The following is an 18,718-nucleotide window of genomic DNA, read 5'->3' on the forward strand; positions in this document are numbered from 1 at the left end:
GCATAAACATTCAGACCATACCTCCCCTGTCGAGGATGACCTATGGAGGAACCGGGGTGGATGGATGGATGGACAACAGAGCAGTAGATTGATCCCTGCACAGACAGCTTGACTGGCCTGCTCGAGGACATGCCAGGCCCTTCAAGCACACACAGTCACAGACATGCTTGTGAGGCAGTAGCACTCAGGCAAGGAGTTTGGACTCCTGAGCGACACTACCTGAGTTTGAATCCCAATACGATCACTTGCAAGTTGCGTAACCTTGGGCCAGTTTTTTCCACATCTGTGTGCCTCAGTTTTCTCTTATATAAAAAGGTAGAATTATCATAATATCTTACTCATGAAATATTAAGAGAAGTAAGTAAAATTAGGCCTGCTGAGGCTGGATGCAGTGGCTCACGCCAGCACTTTGGGAGGCCGAGGCAGGTAGATCAATTGAGGTTGGGAGTTCGAGCCGGGCCAACATAGTGAAACCCTATCTCTACTAAAAATACGAAAATTAGCAGGGTGTGGTGGCACATGCCTGTAATATCAGCTACTTGGGAGGCTGAGGCAGGAGAATCTCTTGAACCTGGGAGGCAGAGGTTGCAGTGAGCCAAGATCATACCACTGCACTCCAGTCTGGGTGACAGAGCAGGACTCCATCTCACACACACACACACACACACAAAATTAGTGCTCTCTGAATGTTGGCTAGTATAATTATTACAATTATTTAACAACAACAGTACCTTACTTTTATGCAAAAAATAAATTCTCTTTTGCAAACCCAGAGCTCATTGTGCGGTATGAGCTTTGATACGTATAAGAAGGAATATTATGAAAAGGAAAAGCTATGCATGTCCTACGACCCCGAACTTCAACTCCTAAGTTTAGCCTCAAAGAAACGACTGCACACATGCACTAGGAAACGTGGACAAGAATGCTCATGGCAGCTGGTCCAAACTGCAAACATCTATGGGAAAATGCTGGATACATAATGTTGCATTCATACAATGCAACACTATACAGCAATTAAAGAATTTTGCCACATGCAACAATACAAAGGCACCTCACATTTACAGTGTTGAAAAAAGAAAGCAGATACAAAGACATGTTCTACGATTCCATTTCCATAAAGTTCAAAAGGTAGATAAATCCTCAATTTTAAGGATTCAGACTTAGGAGGCAACATTCTGAAGAAAAGGAAGGAAATGGAGACCATGGACGCTTGACAGTTATTACTCTCGAAGACGACAGAGGCGATGGTGATTGAGGACATGAGAGCAGTTTCTGGGCACTGGCAGTATTAGCTCTTGAACTTGGTGGTGCTTGTCTTGTGATAAATCCTTGAGTTGTGTATTTCACACATTTTTCTGTTGTATTTCACAATTTTTTTTTACAGCTTAAAATTTTTTTCTAAACTATTTCTCTAAAAGCAAAAAAAAAAAAAAAAAACTTTTATACCAAACCTTTCAAAGCTTGTGGGAAACATTTTCTCATGTGAGCCTCAACCAGTGCCACGTGGTTGATAATGTAAGTATTTACGTCTAGTTTACAGAAGAGGAGTTCATTTCAAAGCGTTCAGAAACATGAGAAATCCTAGAGCCAGGGATGGTAGATGCAGAAGCCAGGTGGGCTGACTAAGCCCGGAGGGTAAGAACTGCCCTGGGGAATACTGTGGAGGATGAGGAAAACCTGCTTTTAGCTCTGCCTCCTTCACTCTTCACTGCTGCAACCTGAATTGCTTTCAGCTATGATCCCCTCTGAGCTCTCATACTGCTGTAAAGGGCTGTTTTTCGCATGCCCATTGCTTGTTTAAGCGGCGCTGGAGGGGCCTCAAAAACCCTGCAGAATGGACTGTGATGGTGACATTTCAGGCACTCCTTGACACACTGGAGAAACTTAACACAGTGGCTTTCTAGACAGGTAACTGTAGCAGCTGACGGAAAAGAGATGGAGGCCTGGATTCAGGGAGGTGAGTGGGGAGGCCGTATCGATAATTCGGGTAAGAAATATTGATTGGTGTGAATTAAAGCAGTGGCAGAGGAAGAGAAGAAAAGAGGTAGGAGAGAGACGTGGGCGGTAGTGCTGAGAGTTTATGTTAACTGAGTGAATGAGGAAGGTGATGGGGACCTGGGGTTGGGGGTGACGGGAAATACTTCACAGAGCAGCGGGTTTTCAACCTTCTTTTTTTTTTTTTTTTTTTTAAACATCAGAATCACTTGGTGGGCTTGTCAAAATAGAGATTGCTGGCCCCCTACCCAAGAGTAGTGCTTCAGTAGGCTAGAGGAGGGCCCACAAATTTGCATTTCTAACAAGTTCTCAGGTGATACTGATGCTGCTGGTTCTGGACCACACCTGTGAGGATACAACAGCGAGATGGTTGTTTGCAAACCATGAAGAGAGCCCTCAACAGACATTGAGTCTGCAGCACCTTCATCTCGGACTTCCCAGCCTCCAGACCTGTGAGAAATAATTTCTGTTGCTTAAGCCTCCTTGTCTGTGGTGTCTGTACAGCAGCCCAAACTAACACAGTCAGTGGCTTACTGACTCAAAGAAATACCCAAGTCTTGGTATTTTTGGCGAGAAGAATAGTGAGAAACCATGAGATAGTAATCTAGTTACGTGCTTATCTTGAGTATCCAACAAAATCCAGGACCTGATTAACAGTTTGGAACTGACTTCTGCTTCTTGGATTAGGCAAAAAATAGTCCCACATGTAAAGAAGATTAAAATTTATTTAGCCCCTATTTCCAGGGGCTAAATGCACTGGCATCCTTAGAATACCAAAAGGAATTATTTCTCCACCTCACCTAAATTCTCTTTATTGGCTTTCTCTTTCTCTAGTTGCACAAAATGGGAATGAATGCAGAGTCACAGACTCGTTGTTGCTTTACCACGGCCACCTAATGGTTCACACCAGGAGCTTTCTCAGGAACTACTATCCTAGAGAATAGTGTGGTTAGGTTTCAATGTAGCTTCTAGGAAGGAATTATACACAGATGGGCTGAGAAGATGGAGCAAAACATGTTAGGTGGGCTAAACGGCATGGACAGTAACATGAGACTGTGTCCTGCCTGTTCAAGTGGCCTCTTGAAGGCCTGAGTGTGGTAGAGATAAGACTTTAAATAACCAGTGCCTTTGCAGTATATCTGTTTTTGAGAGCTTCCCTTGCTCATGTTGTGATATAGCCATTGGATTTAATGAGTCTCAGTGTGAGTTGTTCCAGATTCAGACACCAAGAGGATTTAAATGAAACTACCTTATTTAAAAAGCACAGGCAACTCCAGGAAAGAAAGGCATGTTTTACAGGGAAGAGAAGGTGGAGACATTAAGCCACAGGAAAACTGGGTTAAGTGCAAAGCTCAAAATGATCCTAACCAAGGTGGGAGGCAGCTGGGGTATTAGTACGATCACTCTTGAGAGTCATGATTGAGTGCTGTATTTGGTGGCAGGTGAGGTATGTTGATTCCTTACCACTTCTGGTCTGAAGCTTGTTTCCCTTAATCCTGGGGAAACGACCTCAGGCACAGAGATGCAGGTGCTGGCTTTATAAATGGTGGGAATATATTCAAAGGGCCAGGGGAAAGACCAGACATAAACACCGTCTGGGGCAACCTCTAGCTAAATGCCAATAATGGTCTCTGTTAAGGCTCCTGGTCTGAACTTTTAGGTGACTCTGGCAAAGCAACAATGGACCTTGTGACCCTGTGTTCATTCCCATTTTGTGCAACTAGAGAAAGAGAAAGCCACTAAGGTGAGTTGAGCTGGGATGGGGAAGAGGATTCCTTTTGGTATTCTAAGGATGTCCGATGTTTAGCCTCTGGAAATAGTGCATTTTAATCTTTCTTACATGTGGGACTCCTTTCTTATTCCAGGCAGCAGAAGTCAGTTCCAAACGGCTAATCAGGTCCTGGATTTTGTTTTGGATATTCACTTGAGATTAGCACATTATTAGTTTACTCTCTCATTTTTCTCACTAAAAATACCATACCTTGGGTAGTCTTTTAAAATACTGTTAGTCAGTTTGGGCTGCTATACCAAGATACCATAGACTGGGGGGCTTGAACAACAGAAATATATTTCTCATAGTTCAGAAGTCTGGGAAATCCAACATCAAGGTGCTGGCAAATTTAGAGTCTGGTGAGAGCTCTCTTCATGGTTTGCAGATGGCAGTCTTCTGATTAATTCATCACATGACAGATAGATATACTTCTGATAGATATACTAATCCCTTCATGGTGACTTCACTCACGTGAGCTCATCCAAGCCTCCCAAAGGTGCCGTTTCCAAATACCGTTGCACTGGAGGTCAGGAGGGACACAAACATAGTCCATGACAAATACTCTTTCCTGAAACTCATATTTTCCTGGGCATTTAAATTGGGTTTTCATTTTACTGTTGATTCCTCCAAGTTTCTGCAGCCTTGGATTCATTTTTTTCAATCAGCTGGAATCATATTCCTTTTACCACCATTTAGAGTTAAGCAAAATCACAGAGGAACCAAATATTTCTGCTACTTGTTAAGCTCCTGGGTGATCAAATGACACACACCTGTGACCAATGAGGAACTGTACTAGTCATGTTGAAAGGTCCTTTATTGCTTTTCACAAAAAGGAAAAGTGAAAGGAAACAGAAATATTTTAGGTAAAAAGTAATTATTAGCCCCAGTGGCTCCTGAAGTAGCTCTGACGTTCATTGACATTCCTCTTGCATATTGTCTTGTCCAGAGACGTTAACCAGTAACTATTGGTTAGCTTTAAACACATTTTAAAAAATAAAAATCCAGGCTGGATGCAGTGGCTCATACCTGCATTCCCAGCACTTTGGGAGGCCAAGGCGGGTGGATCACCTGAGGTCAGGAGTTTGAGACCAGCCTGGCCAACATGGTGAAACCCATCTCTACTAAAAATACAAAAATTAGCTGGGCATGCTGACATGTGCCTGTAATCCTAGCTACTGGAGAGGCTGAGGCAGGAGAATCACTTGAACCTGGAAGGTGGAGGTTACAGTGAGCTGACATCGTGCCATTGCACTCCAGCCTGGGCAACAAGAGCAAAACCCCACCTCAAAAATAAATAATAATAAAAATCTGGGGTATCATTCATATTTCTTAAACATATAACATTGCTATGCAATGTAATGTAATCTAATGGTTTTAAAATAGTATAACATTTTTTCTTGGAGGTCAAATTAGTCTTGTTTAAAAGTTACTAAGTGTCAATCTTCAGCTATAAATTCATCCTGAGACTCAAGATATGGGACATCTATTTATGGAGGATTAGCTGTGGTGTCTGTCACTCAGCAGCCCAAGGGGCTGGGAAGAGGTCAAATTTTAAAGTAAATTCACCCATGGGTAGGATATTTGGTGCAATGACAGAGCTGAAAGGGTCATTCAGCTCACTCATTTTACAGATGAGGAAAATGAGTCCCAAAGCAGGAGAGTGACTTCCAAGAGTAATACATTTAGTTATAAATTAAATAGCATGCCGATCAGAGGTGGGGAGGATGGTAATCTGAGCCTCTCTCCCCAGCCATGGGTGCCATTTCTGTCCTCTGCCAGTCCCAAGGATTTGAGTTTAGACCAGGGCAGATCTGGAGTTGCCACTCTGGACAGTGTTAAGGTGGGGATATGCTATGGGACAAAATGAACTGTTGCTTAAATATATTGGTTTATAGTCATATAGTTTTCAGATATGCAAAGTAGAACAAAGCCAGTAGGTTTATTTTACTTCAAGGCTCTGCTTCTTGGGGTCATTACAATTGAATGCGTTTACAAATCCCACAGAAATGTTTTAATGTTCAGAATTTCCCACACTTGCTAACAATGGAAACCTCTTCTCATGGACCAACTTCTGAGACTAATGATTCTCCCAATTCCCTTGTTCACCTAAGAGGAAAGGAAGCCAGAGAGAGGTGTTATGGAACCAGTCTTACATTTTGGAAAAAGCTATTCTCAAGTTTAACCAAGTCCCAGGTCATGCCCACTCTGGACAGCTGTCTACTGAAATGATAATCCCAGGAATGCTCCAAGTTGGGCTTCAGTTTGTGTCTCAGATTATCTGTTAATTCAGGACCCATAATGCCATCTTGGCCCTTCCTCAGCATATCTGAGGTCACTGGAAATGCTACAACTAACCTAGTTTTTCAGTGGCCTCCAAACTACTTAAGTTAAATGGGTCGGCTAGAATGTACAGTCCACAATGAACTGGATTTCAGGAAAGGACCTACACTACATAGAGTGTCCTGTGAGCGAAATGGATCTGGAATCAATGGGACAATTGTTCATTATTTACCTACTTGTATTTGCTGTTGTCAAACTTTCAACATTAGATGCCATATAATGATCCTGAAAAGTTACTGCTGATAGACTTTCCTCTTCACTCTCTTTTTCTTGTGAAACAACTGTTTTGGTCCCAGATACTTTCAGTAACAATGATGGAAAAGTGAGTTAGCCATTAGTTCAAACTCTGTCAAAGGAATTATGAATTTCTAGACTGCTTTTGCTTCATGAAGAGCACTTAGAACTATTTAATCAATTTAAAAAAAGAAATATTAAAATGTGATTGTTCAAGGATGGCTCAGGTGAGTTAGTTAGGCATCTACAAGACCTCATAAAAAGCCATTTAATCCGCACAGACTTCTCTTGCTCAGTAGAAGTTATGCAACAACTTCCTCCCTCAAGACCAGCTCTATAAAAATTAATACACATAGAAATATATATATTCTATTTTAAAAATTGTCATCTGAGCTAGAACTACATTTTATATTGCAAATCCTGTGGCTGCCTCTATGTTCATATTTACATATATATATATACCTGGATACATGCAATGTGTAATTTTCAAATACTAAGACATTACTAACAACAATGTAAGGACTTATCAATTCAAACTTAAATCTGGAAGTCATTTTCCTGAAAAAAATAGTGCAAATACATACATATGCACACGTGCACACACACACACACAATTTGTGTGTGAGGCCCAGGGTTAGAGGTACTGCCTATAAAGTTAGTTGACAAGCCATACGTGAAATGGGCTTTGCTATATCTCATACTGGAAGCTCCTTAGATGTCCACAACTTAAGAGTGGCATTTTTTGAGACCAATGACTTGCGAAGTCTGGTTTGGGATGGGGAGTAAATTGTGGCCAAATTTGATAATTTACTCTAACAATTAAGTAACTGTGGATAGTGGGTCAGAAGAGCAATTTTGCACTTGGCTGTAGAGATGGAAAGAGTAGAAGCAAAATACATACAACCCTTAACTACTTTGATTTCAATGCAGAGATCAAGAGACACACAATTCCAAAGTCAGGACTCTCCAAACAATAAAACTGAATGAAATACCTCACTTAGAAGATAAATCTATATCTAAATCCTGTAAGAAATCACAGTAAAAAAGCAACCTAGAAATGGATCAGAGGGTAGTTTAATATTTTGAAACCTCTCCTTTCTCTTGTTTTGATGTATTTTTCTTGGGGTCTGCTTTTAGGGAACATCAGTAGGAGGAGGTAGGAGTGTTTAGAAGGATGAGGGGGCAGCATTAATGAACCTTATTGTGTTTGACATGGATTTTGAAAAGTAGATACACTTGGGAGTTTTGATAATTTGAGAAAGCTCTTTTCAATGTTGATGTAGATTTGTATTCATACCTATATTCCTGCTGTGTTATTGAATCTGCATGTTTCACAGTTGAATATGTTTAGTTACATACTGTATAATGTATTCTTTCTACTTTGCTAATATCTGATTGAATTACAAGTACAATCCGATATTATGTAGAAAAGAATAGCAATATGACAATGTCAGAACGTATGCTTGGCTGGGTGTTCAGGGTCCTCCATAAAACAGCTTCAGCTTTATGGCTTTCCATTGCTTCTCTACATATACCTTATACTTGATCTAAACCAGATCAATTTATATTCCCCAAACAGGCCACACACCTTCCCAACTCTGTGCTATTGCTCATTAATCCTGGAATGTTCTTCCCTCTGTCATTTCTACCTCTCAGAAATCCTATCCAAAATGTACTTAAAATGCTAGCTCTATGCTTCAGATTCAAGATGGCCAACATTTATCAAAATGTCAAATGTGTGACCTTTCTCATCTCAATAAATTCTACAAAAAAAGGTTAATAATAAATACAAAATCAATAATGGCAATAAAAAACAAACTTGATAAATAGCATCTATTAGAATTTCTACACAAAATTCACAATGAAAAGAAATGCTTTTAAATACCCACAAATACACTTACGATATTTAACATGTAAGACCTATATAAATAAAGCCTCAACACTTTGCTGTAGACATAAAAAAGAAAGTGAATGAGAGAATTACATTATAAAAGTACCAATTCTTGCAAACCTATAAAGTCAATGCAATTATTATTATTATTATTATTTGAGACAGACTCTTGCTCTGTCACGCAAGCTGGAGTGCCATGGCTCAATCTTGGTTCACTGCAACCTCCACCTCCAAGATTCAAGCAGTCCTCGGCCTCAGCCTCCCAAGTGGCTGGAATTACAGGTGCCTGCCACCATGCCCAGCTTTTTTTTTTTTTTTTTTTTTTTTTTTGTATTTTTAGTAGAGATGGGGTTTCACCATCTTGGCCAGGCTGGTCTTGAACTCCTGACCTCATGATCCACCCACCTCGGCCTCCCAGTGTTAGAATTACAGGCATAAGCCACTGTGCCCAGCCTCAATGCAATTATTTTTTAAAAATCCAAGGATAATTTTAATGAAACATGATAGGCTAAGTACTTCATAAATAACAAAAATATAAAATATCCAAATGAAATTTAGAAGAATGGGGGCAGCTTGCTTTACAGATATCAAAGCATACTAAAGAGCTGCAGGAGCTGAAAATAGTGTGATATTGACTTAGGAACAGTGAAACAGAATTGACTAAGGAAAGAGACTACACTTTGCAGGGAAATTGATAAGCTGGTTGTAAAATTTGTGTGGACTGTCCAAGACAGGAATAACAAAAAACTGTGTTAAATATAAAGAATGAGGTGAAAGGACTTGCTCTTCAAGAAATCAAGACATACCACAAAGCTACAGAATTAAAATAGTGTGGTATTGGTGCAAGGGTAGACAAATAAACCAGTGGATATAATAGGGAGCTCAGAAGGAACTCACAATATGGATAACGGAAAATATTGATACCAGAGGAGGAACTTTATCCTGTTGGGAAATGATGGAATTCTCAATAAAATATGAGACAATTGTCTATATACTAAAAATAAATCTCTTCTTCATAACATATAAAAATAATTTCCAGGCAGATTAAAGACCTACATGTAAAAGGTAAAACTCTAAAGCTTTTAGAAGAGTATATAGGAACGTATCTTTGTGACATTGGGTACAAAGTACTTTTTGTTGAAAGCACTAGTCACAAAAGAGAAGATTCATAAAGTTGACTATATGAAAATTAAAAACTTTTCATCATATGTCAGTATGAAAATGATGAAAAGCCAATGAGAGGTGAAGACATCTGCAACACACGGATGATCAAAGGATATTCAGAATGAAGAAGGTCTACAGATCAATAAGCAAAAGGTCAACAACTCAACAGAAAAATGGCTAAGAGACTCAGACACTTCTCAAACAACAACAAAACATTAAATTGGCTAAGAAACATATAAAAAGGAGTTCAGCCTCACTAGTAGTCGTGAAAATGAAAATCACATAATTATACTATTACACACCCATTAGACAGGCAAACTTTGGAAATCCTAATTTATAAAAAATTATTTATTCATTCATTTTTTAGAGACGGGATCTGGCTCTGTTGCCCAGGCTGGAGTGCAGTGGTGTGAGCATAGCTCACTGTAAACTCGAACTCCTGGGTTCAAGTGACCCTTTCATCTTAGCCTCCAGAGTAGCTGGGACTATAGATACATGCCACCACAACCAGCTAATTTATAAATTGTTTTGTAGAGATGGGGACTTGCAATGTCACCCAGCCTGGTGTCAGACTCCTAGCTTTAAGTGATCCTCCCACCTTGGTCTCCCAAAGTGTTGGGATTACAGGCGTGACCACCCACACCCAGCAGGAAAGCCTAATCTTAAGTGATGGCCAGGTTAGGAGCATGCATGACTGATGAAATGTAAATTGGTACCAACACTTTGAGAAATAGATGGAATTATTTAATAAAATTGAAGATAAGCATATTCTATAACCTATAATTTCCACTTCTACTTGCATACCTTACTGATTTCATCGTCAGTGGTTCCTGAAGGTGATCAGAACATGCCAACGCTAAACATATTAATATTTTATACCGTTTTAACAAACTGATTATTTTTATTTATTATTTGTTTTTGAGACAGAGTCTCACTGTGTTGCCCAGGCCGGAGTCGGGTGGCACGATCTCAGCTCACTGCAACCTCTGCCTCCCAGGTTCAAGCGATACTCCTGCTTCAGCCTCCTGAGTAGCTGAGATTACAGGTGCCTGCCACCATGCCTGGCTAATTTTTGTATTTTTAGTAGAGACAGGGTTTCGCCTTGTTGGTCAGGCTGGTCTCAAACTCCTGACCTCAGGAGACCTGCCCACTCAGCCTCTCAAAGTGTTGGGATTACAGGCGTGAGCCTCTGCACCAGGCACATATTGATTATTTTGAATTGAAGGTAATTGAAAAAAAGCAGATGAAGGAAGGGCTCTCTGACTAACCCTTTCCTAACCAAAAGTGGAGCATAAATTTCTTATGAAAAAGGTGTCCTTCCTATACCAGGAAGAGAACATTTTTATCACTTGAGATGGGGAAGTCAACACTGAGATGAATCTGTACAAACAAACCTACTATAATAAGCCTTATCTTGCATTAGTCTTTCCCATATATTTCGTTTGCTTTCCCATAGGTTATCACCCATAGCCCAGACCAACTCTTTCCCTTGTCTTGCCATGTCTCCCCCACACACTGTTCTTTACTGAAATGCAGTGTAGGTTCTCAGGCCTATCCATGTCTTTGGGCCTTCTTTTCTTAAATATGAAGGCCTCCATGTACATATAACAATATTAACATCAAGTATAATTTATTTATTTTTCCCCTGTTAATCTGTCTATTGTCAGTTTAATTCTCAAGCCAAGCCACAGAACCTAAGAGGGTAGAGGAAAAGTTTTCCACCCCTCCACACAAGAATACAATGTATAAGAATGTTCATTTCATCTTTGTTCTTAAATGATGAAAGTTGAAAAAACTTAATTCCATTTCTATAACAGAATGTGTAAATATAAGTATGGCCATTTGGTAGAATGTTATACAATGATAAAAGTCAACAAACATGATAAAAGTAAAAAAGTTACAAAAATTGCATATAGCATGATTCTATTATATAAAATCTAAAAACAGACAAAACGAAACTATATTGTTTAGAAATGCACACATATGTGATTAAAAAAAAGCAAGGAAATTATTACTGCCAAGATCAAGAGATGACCTTTCTGTACTAGTGTAGTATTAATAGTTACATGGCTTCCCCCTTTACCACCATTTGCTAAACTACACATAAGTTTTATATAACTTCCTGTGTGTTACATTTCATAAGAAAGCAAAACCAAATGAAGTCAAAGACAAAAACAAAAACCCTAGGAAGTAAAGAAAATGAGAAGGCCAGGCGCTGTGGGTCACGCCTGTAATCCATCACTTTGGGACACCAAGGTGGGTGAATCAATTGAGGTCAAGAGTTTGAGACCAGCCTGGCCAACATGGTGAAACCCCATCTCTAAAAACAGCAATTAGCTGGATGTGGTGGCCCACACCTATAATCCCAGTTACTTGGGAGGCTGAGGCAGGAGAATCACTTGAACCCAGGAGGCAGAGGTTGCTGTGAGCTGAGATTGGGCCACTGCACTCCAGCCTGGGCAACAGAATGAGACCTTGTCTCAAAAAAGAAAAGAAAAGCAAAGAAAACAAGAAAAGACATGAGACTCTTGAAACAGAAATACATCTTAATTTAATGTGTGTTAAAAGCAGTATTTCAAATTCAATTTAATCAATAAATGGTTTTGAAACTAAAAGGAAGAGATTGACAGATTTGACTGAAGATAAAGTTCAACTCATCTCTGTGGTCACAGCCACCATAAATAACTTGGAGAAAATATTAACATACACAGGAGGCAAATCATCATTTCTATAGTACAGAATGAATAGCCTAAAAATGAATGTGGGGTAGAGATATGAGCAAATCGTTGACAAAATGAAAGTTATAAATGGTCGATAAACATATGAAAAAAATAACCAACTTTATTGTTAATTGGCAGAGTAAAAACAGAAAATGTTTGGTATGTAGGGAAAAGTAATATAATCACTGTAATTGTATAATTATACATTAACATTATTAAATTTAAAAATAAATAAAAATACAAAAATTAAGAAAATCAGTAAAGGCTAAGACTCCTCTAGCTTTACCATTTCTTAGCGCATGATCTGTATCCTTACAGTCTCGAGATGGCTGCCCTGGCCCAGGCATTCCATCTGTGTTCCAGGCATAGAGAAAGGAAGAACATCAAAAGAAAACTAGTGCATGCCAGCTGAGTCTGACCCCGCTCATCAGTCAAATAAGAGCTTTCCCACAGGCCTCAGCACCAAGAATTGTACTTAGATCTTGTTGGCAAAACTGTGTCATAGGTTACCCCGACTGTTAGGGAATCTGAGGAGTGTATTTTTAAAATGGGCATATTTCTGTGCCACACTAAACTGTGGTTCTGCTAATAGACAAGAAGGGAAGCACATACAGTTGGCCTTTCATATCCATGGGTTCTGTATCTGTGAATTCAACCAACCACAGATAAAAAATATTTGGAAAAAAACATTCTGAATTTATAGAGACTTTTGGGGGGCTATTATTCTCTAAACAATACAGTATAACAACTATTTAAATAGATTTACATTATATTAGATATTACAAGTATTCTAGAGATGATTTAAAGTATACAGGAGGATGTGCACAGGTTATATGCAAATGCTAAGTCATTTTATATCAGGGACTTCAGCATCTATTAATTTTGATATCTGCTGGGGGTCCAGGAACCAACCTTCCTTGAACACCACTGAGGAAGAGCTGTATATTGCTTAAGTAACTAATGATATCTGCTGCATGAGGGGAGCATCTAGAACAGAGCTTTATATATTGTACATAATAAATAATAGTTAAAAGAATGAATCAGAATTTTTATATTATATATAAACCTTTATTTCATATTATAATCTACATGAACCTTTATTGCTTGAAATTTTTACAATGAACATGTATGACTTTCAAATTTATAGATCGAATGCATACTGATATTTGGAGTCCTGGAGCATTTTGCAGTTCCAGAAAGTAAGAAAATGTGCTCTCTCTCTCTCTCTCTCTCTTTCTCTTTCTCTCTCTCTCTCTGACACACACACTGATGGGGGGTATGTCAAAGGAATGCAGGAGCCAACTAAAAGAGCTGCCAGTGGTCAAAGCTAGAACCATTTGAGTAATAAAATAAAGATGTATTGGATTGTAACACAAAGTGTTAAATAAATATCCATTAGTCCTTGCTGATATAAATAAATCATTAAATAAATTGAGAAAAAAGAAAAATTTCCCATGCTGAAGAATTCCAAATAATTTATGTAGCTATTCCACCCTCAAGGAGGGATGTGTAACTCTCCAATCCTTAGGTTTTGACTGTACACAGTGACTTCCTTCCAAAGAGTGTGGTATAAAGAGGGGTGGTGGGGAGAGTAATTTTGCAGAGCAGAAACCTCCTAAACACCACAGCCAGGTGATGATCAAGGCCAACATCAACAGTAGTCAGTCATGGTGATAGCAGGTACTCTTGATATGATGGGAAGAAAATGGCACTTCACCTCTGTGGTCCTCCTCCCAATAATTCATAACCTGAGTCTTTTCTATGAGGAAAGACATCAGATAAATTCCAGTACTAGGCAATCTATAAAATACTTGGCCTGCACTCCTCAAAACTGACAAGGTCATCAAAAATAAAGAAAGTGTGAGAAATTGCCACATTTAAAGAGACATGACAACTTAATGTAATGTAGTATCTGAGATGAAATCTTGGAACAGAGAAAGGTCATTAATTATAACACATAAATCATACTAATGTAAAGTGTCAATGATGGAGAAACTGGGTGGAAGATATACGAGAACTTCCTGTACTATCTCCTCAATTGTTTCTGTAAATCTAAAACTGTTCTAAAAAATAAAGTTTATTAAAAAGAAAACTCCAAATTTTTGTGAATATTCTTGATCTCTTTTCTACTGATTAAACAAAGGATATATTAGTTACCTATTGCTGCATAACCAATTGCCACAAACATAGTGGTTTAAACAAGGCATATTCATTGTTTCACAGTTTCTGAGTATTCGGAGTTTGGGCATGGCTTAGCTGGGCCCTCTTTAGGATCTCACAAGGCTGCAAAGAAGTTGGTGGTGAGGTTGTGTTCTCATCTGCAGGCTGGACTGGGGAAGAATATCCTTCTCAGATTATTCTGACTCTTGGCAGGACCATTTCCTTGCAGCTATATGACTAAAAGCCCAGCTTTTTACTGGCTTCTTCTGGAGGCTGCCCTCAGCTCCTAGAGGATGACAGCAGTTCATCACCAGGTGGGCTTCTCCACCAAGGCCACCTTGCTTCATCAAGCCAGCAGGAAGAGTCCCTTAAGCAAGTTGGCTAGCAAGATGGAGTCTTATATGTTGAATGTAACCACAGGAGTGCCATCTCAACAAGTTTGCCAAATTCTTCTGGTGAGCAGCAAAGCACAGTCCCCATAACACTCAAGAGGAGGGGATTTCACAAAAGTGTGATCACCAGGAGGCAGAGATTATCATGGGGCTACATTGCTGTCTTTCTGCCACAAGGCTTTATTCATCTAGTTCACATCCATAGTCATGTAAGGCAAAAGAAGAATGAAGCCATGTACTGCAGGCCACATCCAGCCCCAAAGCTCAGCAACAAATATCAAGTCCCACACTCCAGCATCCAGTCCCACACTCTCAGCTCAAAAGCCACCAGGGAGTCTTTGGATGAGCATCCGGTTCCAGTTCTGAACATCTAGGTCTATGCATATACTGTACTTTGATGAAAAGTTTTTTAAAATGCTGGGTACATTTTGTCAAGACCTCCTGAGTTTGTGTCATGGGCACATCCTTAACCTTGGCAAAATAAACTTCCTAAATTGATTGAGACCTGTCTCAGATACTTTCAGGTTCATACCTTGTATGTATCCTTTCTCAGGAAACTACTGGAGGATGTTTTTCATCTAATCAAGAAAGTTAAGCAAGAGAAAGACATGGAATCCAGGAAACCCAAGGTCTAATTCAGAAGAGAGAAGAGGAGAATCCCCAGAAATGAAAGACAGTGGAGGGGGCTCAAGAAAAGAGCTGAGCTCCAGCTGCACTGGAAGTGGTCCAGATGGAAGAAAAGACTCCCTGAGATATCTAAGAAGAGGAAATGAGTAGACTTATAGAACGGTACTTAAAGACGTTGAAAACACCAAGAGCAGACTTAGAAAGTTTGAGGTGTTAGTGCTAAAAGTGTCTAGAATTGTTCTTCCCAGTACCATCGCCACCTGCTACATGTGGCTGTTTGAATTTAAGTCAAATAAAAAGTCTAAAACTTCAGTTCTGCAGTCACACTAACCACATGTTGAATGTTCAATGGCCACATGTGGCTAGTGGCTACTGTACTGGACAGTGCTGGTATAGAACATTGCTACCATTGCAGAAAGCTCTCTCAGACACCACTTGTCTAAAAAAAAAATTAAGCCAAGGAAGAAAATAAAAGAAATGGAGAAAAATATCAACTTCCAGAAAAACAAGCCCTTGTAGAGGAAATGAAAAATAATCATAATATATAGTGTTCAGCTGTGAATAGCCTTTGGCCAATCATGAAAATGTATACATTGAGTTCTGAATTACATATATAGAACTTTACTGAGGAGCAGGAGGTGAGGCTTGTGGTTTAGATGAAAGATAATTAAAGCCTCATCCTCCCAGATGGGAGCTTAGTAAATGATGCCTATGAACAAAAAATCAGGAAGGAGCAATGTAGACATTTTGTTTAAGTGTGTAAAGGAATATAACAAAAGATTCAGCTAAAAGAATCAAAGTGATGTCTCCAGGGAGGGGAAAAAAGGAAAAGAGGAAACAAGAAGTGCTGATTTAATAGCAAGTCGTACAAAACTTAAGCTTGATTCCTAAGCTATGTGCATATAGAAGTTGATCAAAATAATGAATCAAAGAAATAACAAAAACTGTTACAATTCCATCTCCCTTATCATGTCTTTTTTGGTCCCCAGGCATGACACTTCCGTATTTTCATATTTAGGGAAGCATTATCAAAGTTCTGCTATTGATACATAACTGCCCTGGCTTTGGTTTGTAGCCAGTTGTACAAGCTTCTAGTCAAATGCCTGTATATTCATAAATTCTTGGACTATTATCTGATTTTAGAAGCTTCGAGATATTTGGTATTTCAGTTAAATACAGAATAAAAAGTGAAGCTTCCAATAAAATGTAAAAAAAATGGTAATAGTAAAAATAATAATAGCTAACACTTACTGAACACTTACTATGTGCAAGGCATATAATAAGAACCTACCAATAAATCAGGGTGTCAATGTACTCTCGTTCCATAGATGAGGCCATAGATAGGCCAGTAAAATAGAGCTGTTCTTTCATCTCTGGAGGGCACCATTCCAGATTAGAATCTGCAGGATTTAGTAAGGAGGTGGCAGTGTTTTCCTCCTGTGTGTCTAGGAGGGAAATGTAGGCTGCTCGCTGGTACACTCACCCCTGTGTAGCCGTGGTGGGAACACAGCCAGCTCTCCTGTGAGTCTCTGATTTCTTATGTGCTTTGCAAATTATTAAGGCAACCTGCAGCAGGCCAATTTAGCAGGGGCTTTGGGGCTTTCTTTTAGGAGGAATTTATCCCAAGAGGTTTAAGCCAGGGTAATTTTGTGTGAACTCACTCTTGCCCCCGCTCCTTTTTAGACCCTGTTCCTGGGACGCACACGTCACTATGAATGGAGTTTGGGGTTCTGCCCATCTGTCGTACTTCTTTTACTATCATACTGGTTTCAAAAGTAATGTATAAAGAGTGTCTTAGTCCATTTGGTTTGCTGTAACAGAAATACTATAAGCTGGGTGGCTTATAAACAGGAATTTACTTCTCACAGTTCTAGAGGCTGGATGTCTAAGATCAGGGTGCTGGCATGGTTGGGTTCTAGGATGTTCTTTCAGGTTGTGGCTGGCCATCGTCCCCCCGTAACTTCACACGGCACAGAGAGGGCAAGGGAGCTCTCTAGGACCTCATTCATAAGGGTACTAATCCCATTCATGAGGGCTCCACCCTTATGACCCAATCACTTTCCACACATTGAGGGGAAGGATTTCAACATATAAATTTTGGGGGGACACATTCAACCCAGATTGTAAAGATTTTTCAAGGCTAATAATCCCTAAAGATATTGAGATATATACAGAGGAACCCTTGTTCTCTATTGGTGAAACATAAAATAGTATAAGGATTTTGACTGGCAACATGATAATATCTATCAATTTTCAAAACGTGCATATATTTTCCGCCTCAGTAATTCTACTTCTAGAAATTTACCTTGCAGATACATTTCATATGAGTATTCAAAGGTAATGCACAGAAATGCTTACTGTATGTTTTGTTTTGCATTGTTTTGCTTTATTTTGCAATAGCAAAAACCTTGAAACAATCTAGATGTCCATTAATAAGGTAATGATTAAACAATTATACTCTATCCAATCAATAGAATTATTTATGGAAATTAGAGTAGGATATGTTTATGTGATGTTTCATAAAAGATGTCTATTGCATGTTATTAAATGTATCAATTTATGTCAATATCTATATTGAAAATACCTGAAACTTAACAATGACTACATTTACGAAGGTCAATGCTCATGTTTTACTTTATATAATTTTGTACCCTATGTTTTTAAAATATGGGCCTGTGTTATTTTTTAATTCAACAACATGTTTTACAGCATGTAATGATTAGTAAGTCACAATTCTAGTTTGCAGCTACCAAGTGAGTGATCTCCTATTACACAAATATCCTTTGGTCATAAGACCTGTGAGAACATGCAAGATGAACAGGTATAATTAGTTAAGATGATAAAATTATGTTAGATTTTATTTACTACCATATGAATCATGGAAAGGGAAGAGGTACGTATATTTGAAATATGAGATTACTTTCTCAAACTCCTGGCCTCAAACAATCTGCCCACCTCAGCCTCCCAAAGTACTGGGATTACAGGCATGAGCCACCACACCTGGCAAGGTTTCTTTCTAATGTTTAACTTAAAAAAAAAAAAACCTATTACAATACGTTTAGTCTCAAATCCATATCAAGATATAGGTGACTCACAGGGGTTTTGCCTTAGTACAGGAGCAACCCAGAGAAAGAGCAGTTCTCTGTCATGTAAGAGCCTGTGATTTCTGTTGCTATATGTAAGGATATACAGACATACAGACACAATTAGATTTTAAATTAGAAAAAATAATTCAGGAACAAAGAGAGCGCAAGAGAGACATTAAGCAAGTTTTAAGAAAATTGTCAGATAGTTTTTACAAAGGAACTGTCTTAGGTTCGGATTTGCCAAATAGGGCATTATTTTCTCTGTAAGTTACTGATTTCCGTTTTATCGGCTCTTGCTGTTCAGAAATTGAGCCTGTTTGTGTCCGCATTCACACGTT

At 39.0% G+C, this 18,718-nt stretch overlaps 1 non-coding gene across 1 annotated transcript; it reads left to right on the top strand.

The window, feature by feature from the left end:
- Positions 1 to 695: 695 nt before the first annotated feature.
- Positions 696 to 819, top strand: LOC135277118 (small nucleolar RNA SNORA40). Its single transcript, XR_010344719.1, has one exon. It is a non-coding gene; the product is annotated as a small nucleolar RNA SNORA40 (small nucleolar RNA).
- Positions 820 to 18,718: the final 17,899 nt, after the last annotated feature.

This window comes from Aotus nancymaae, unplaced genomic scaffold (assembly GCF_030222135.1).
Source record: "Aotus nancymaae isolate 86718 unplaced genomic scaffold, 86718_ANA_hifiasm-v0.15.2.pri h1tg000029l, whole genome shotgun sequence".
NCBI classification, from domain to species: Eukaryota; Metazoa; Chordata; class Mammalia; order Primates; family Aotidae; genus Aotus; species Aotus nancymaae.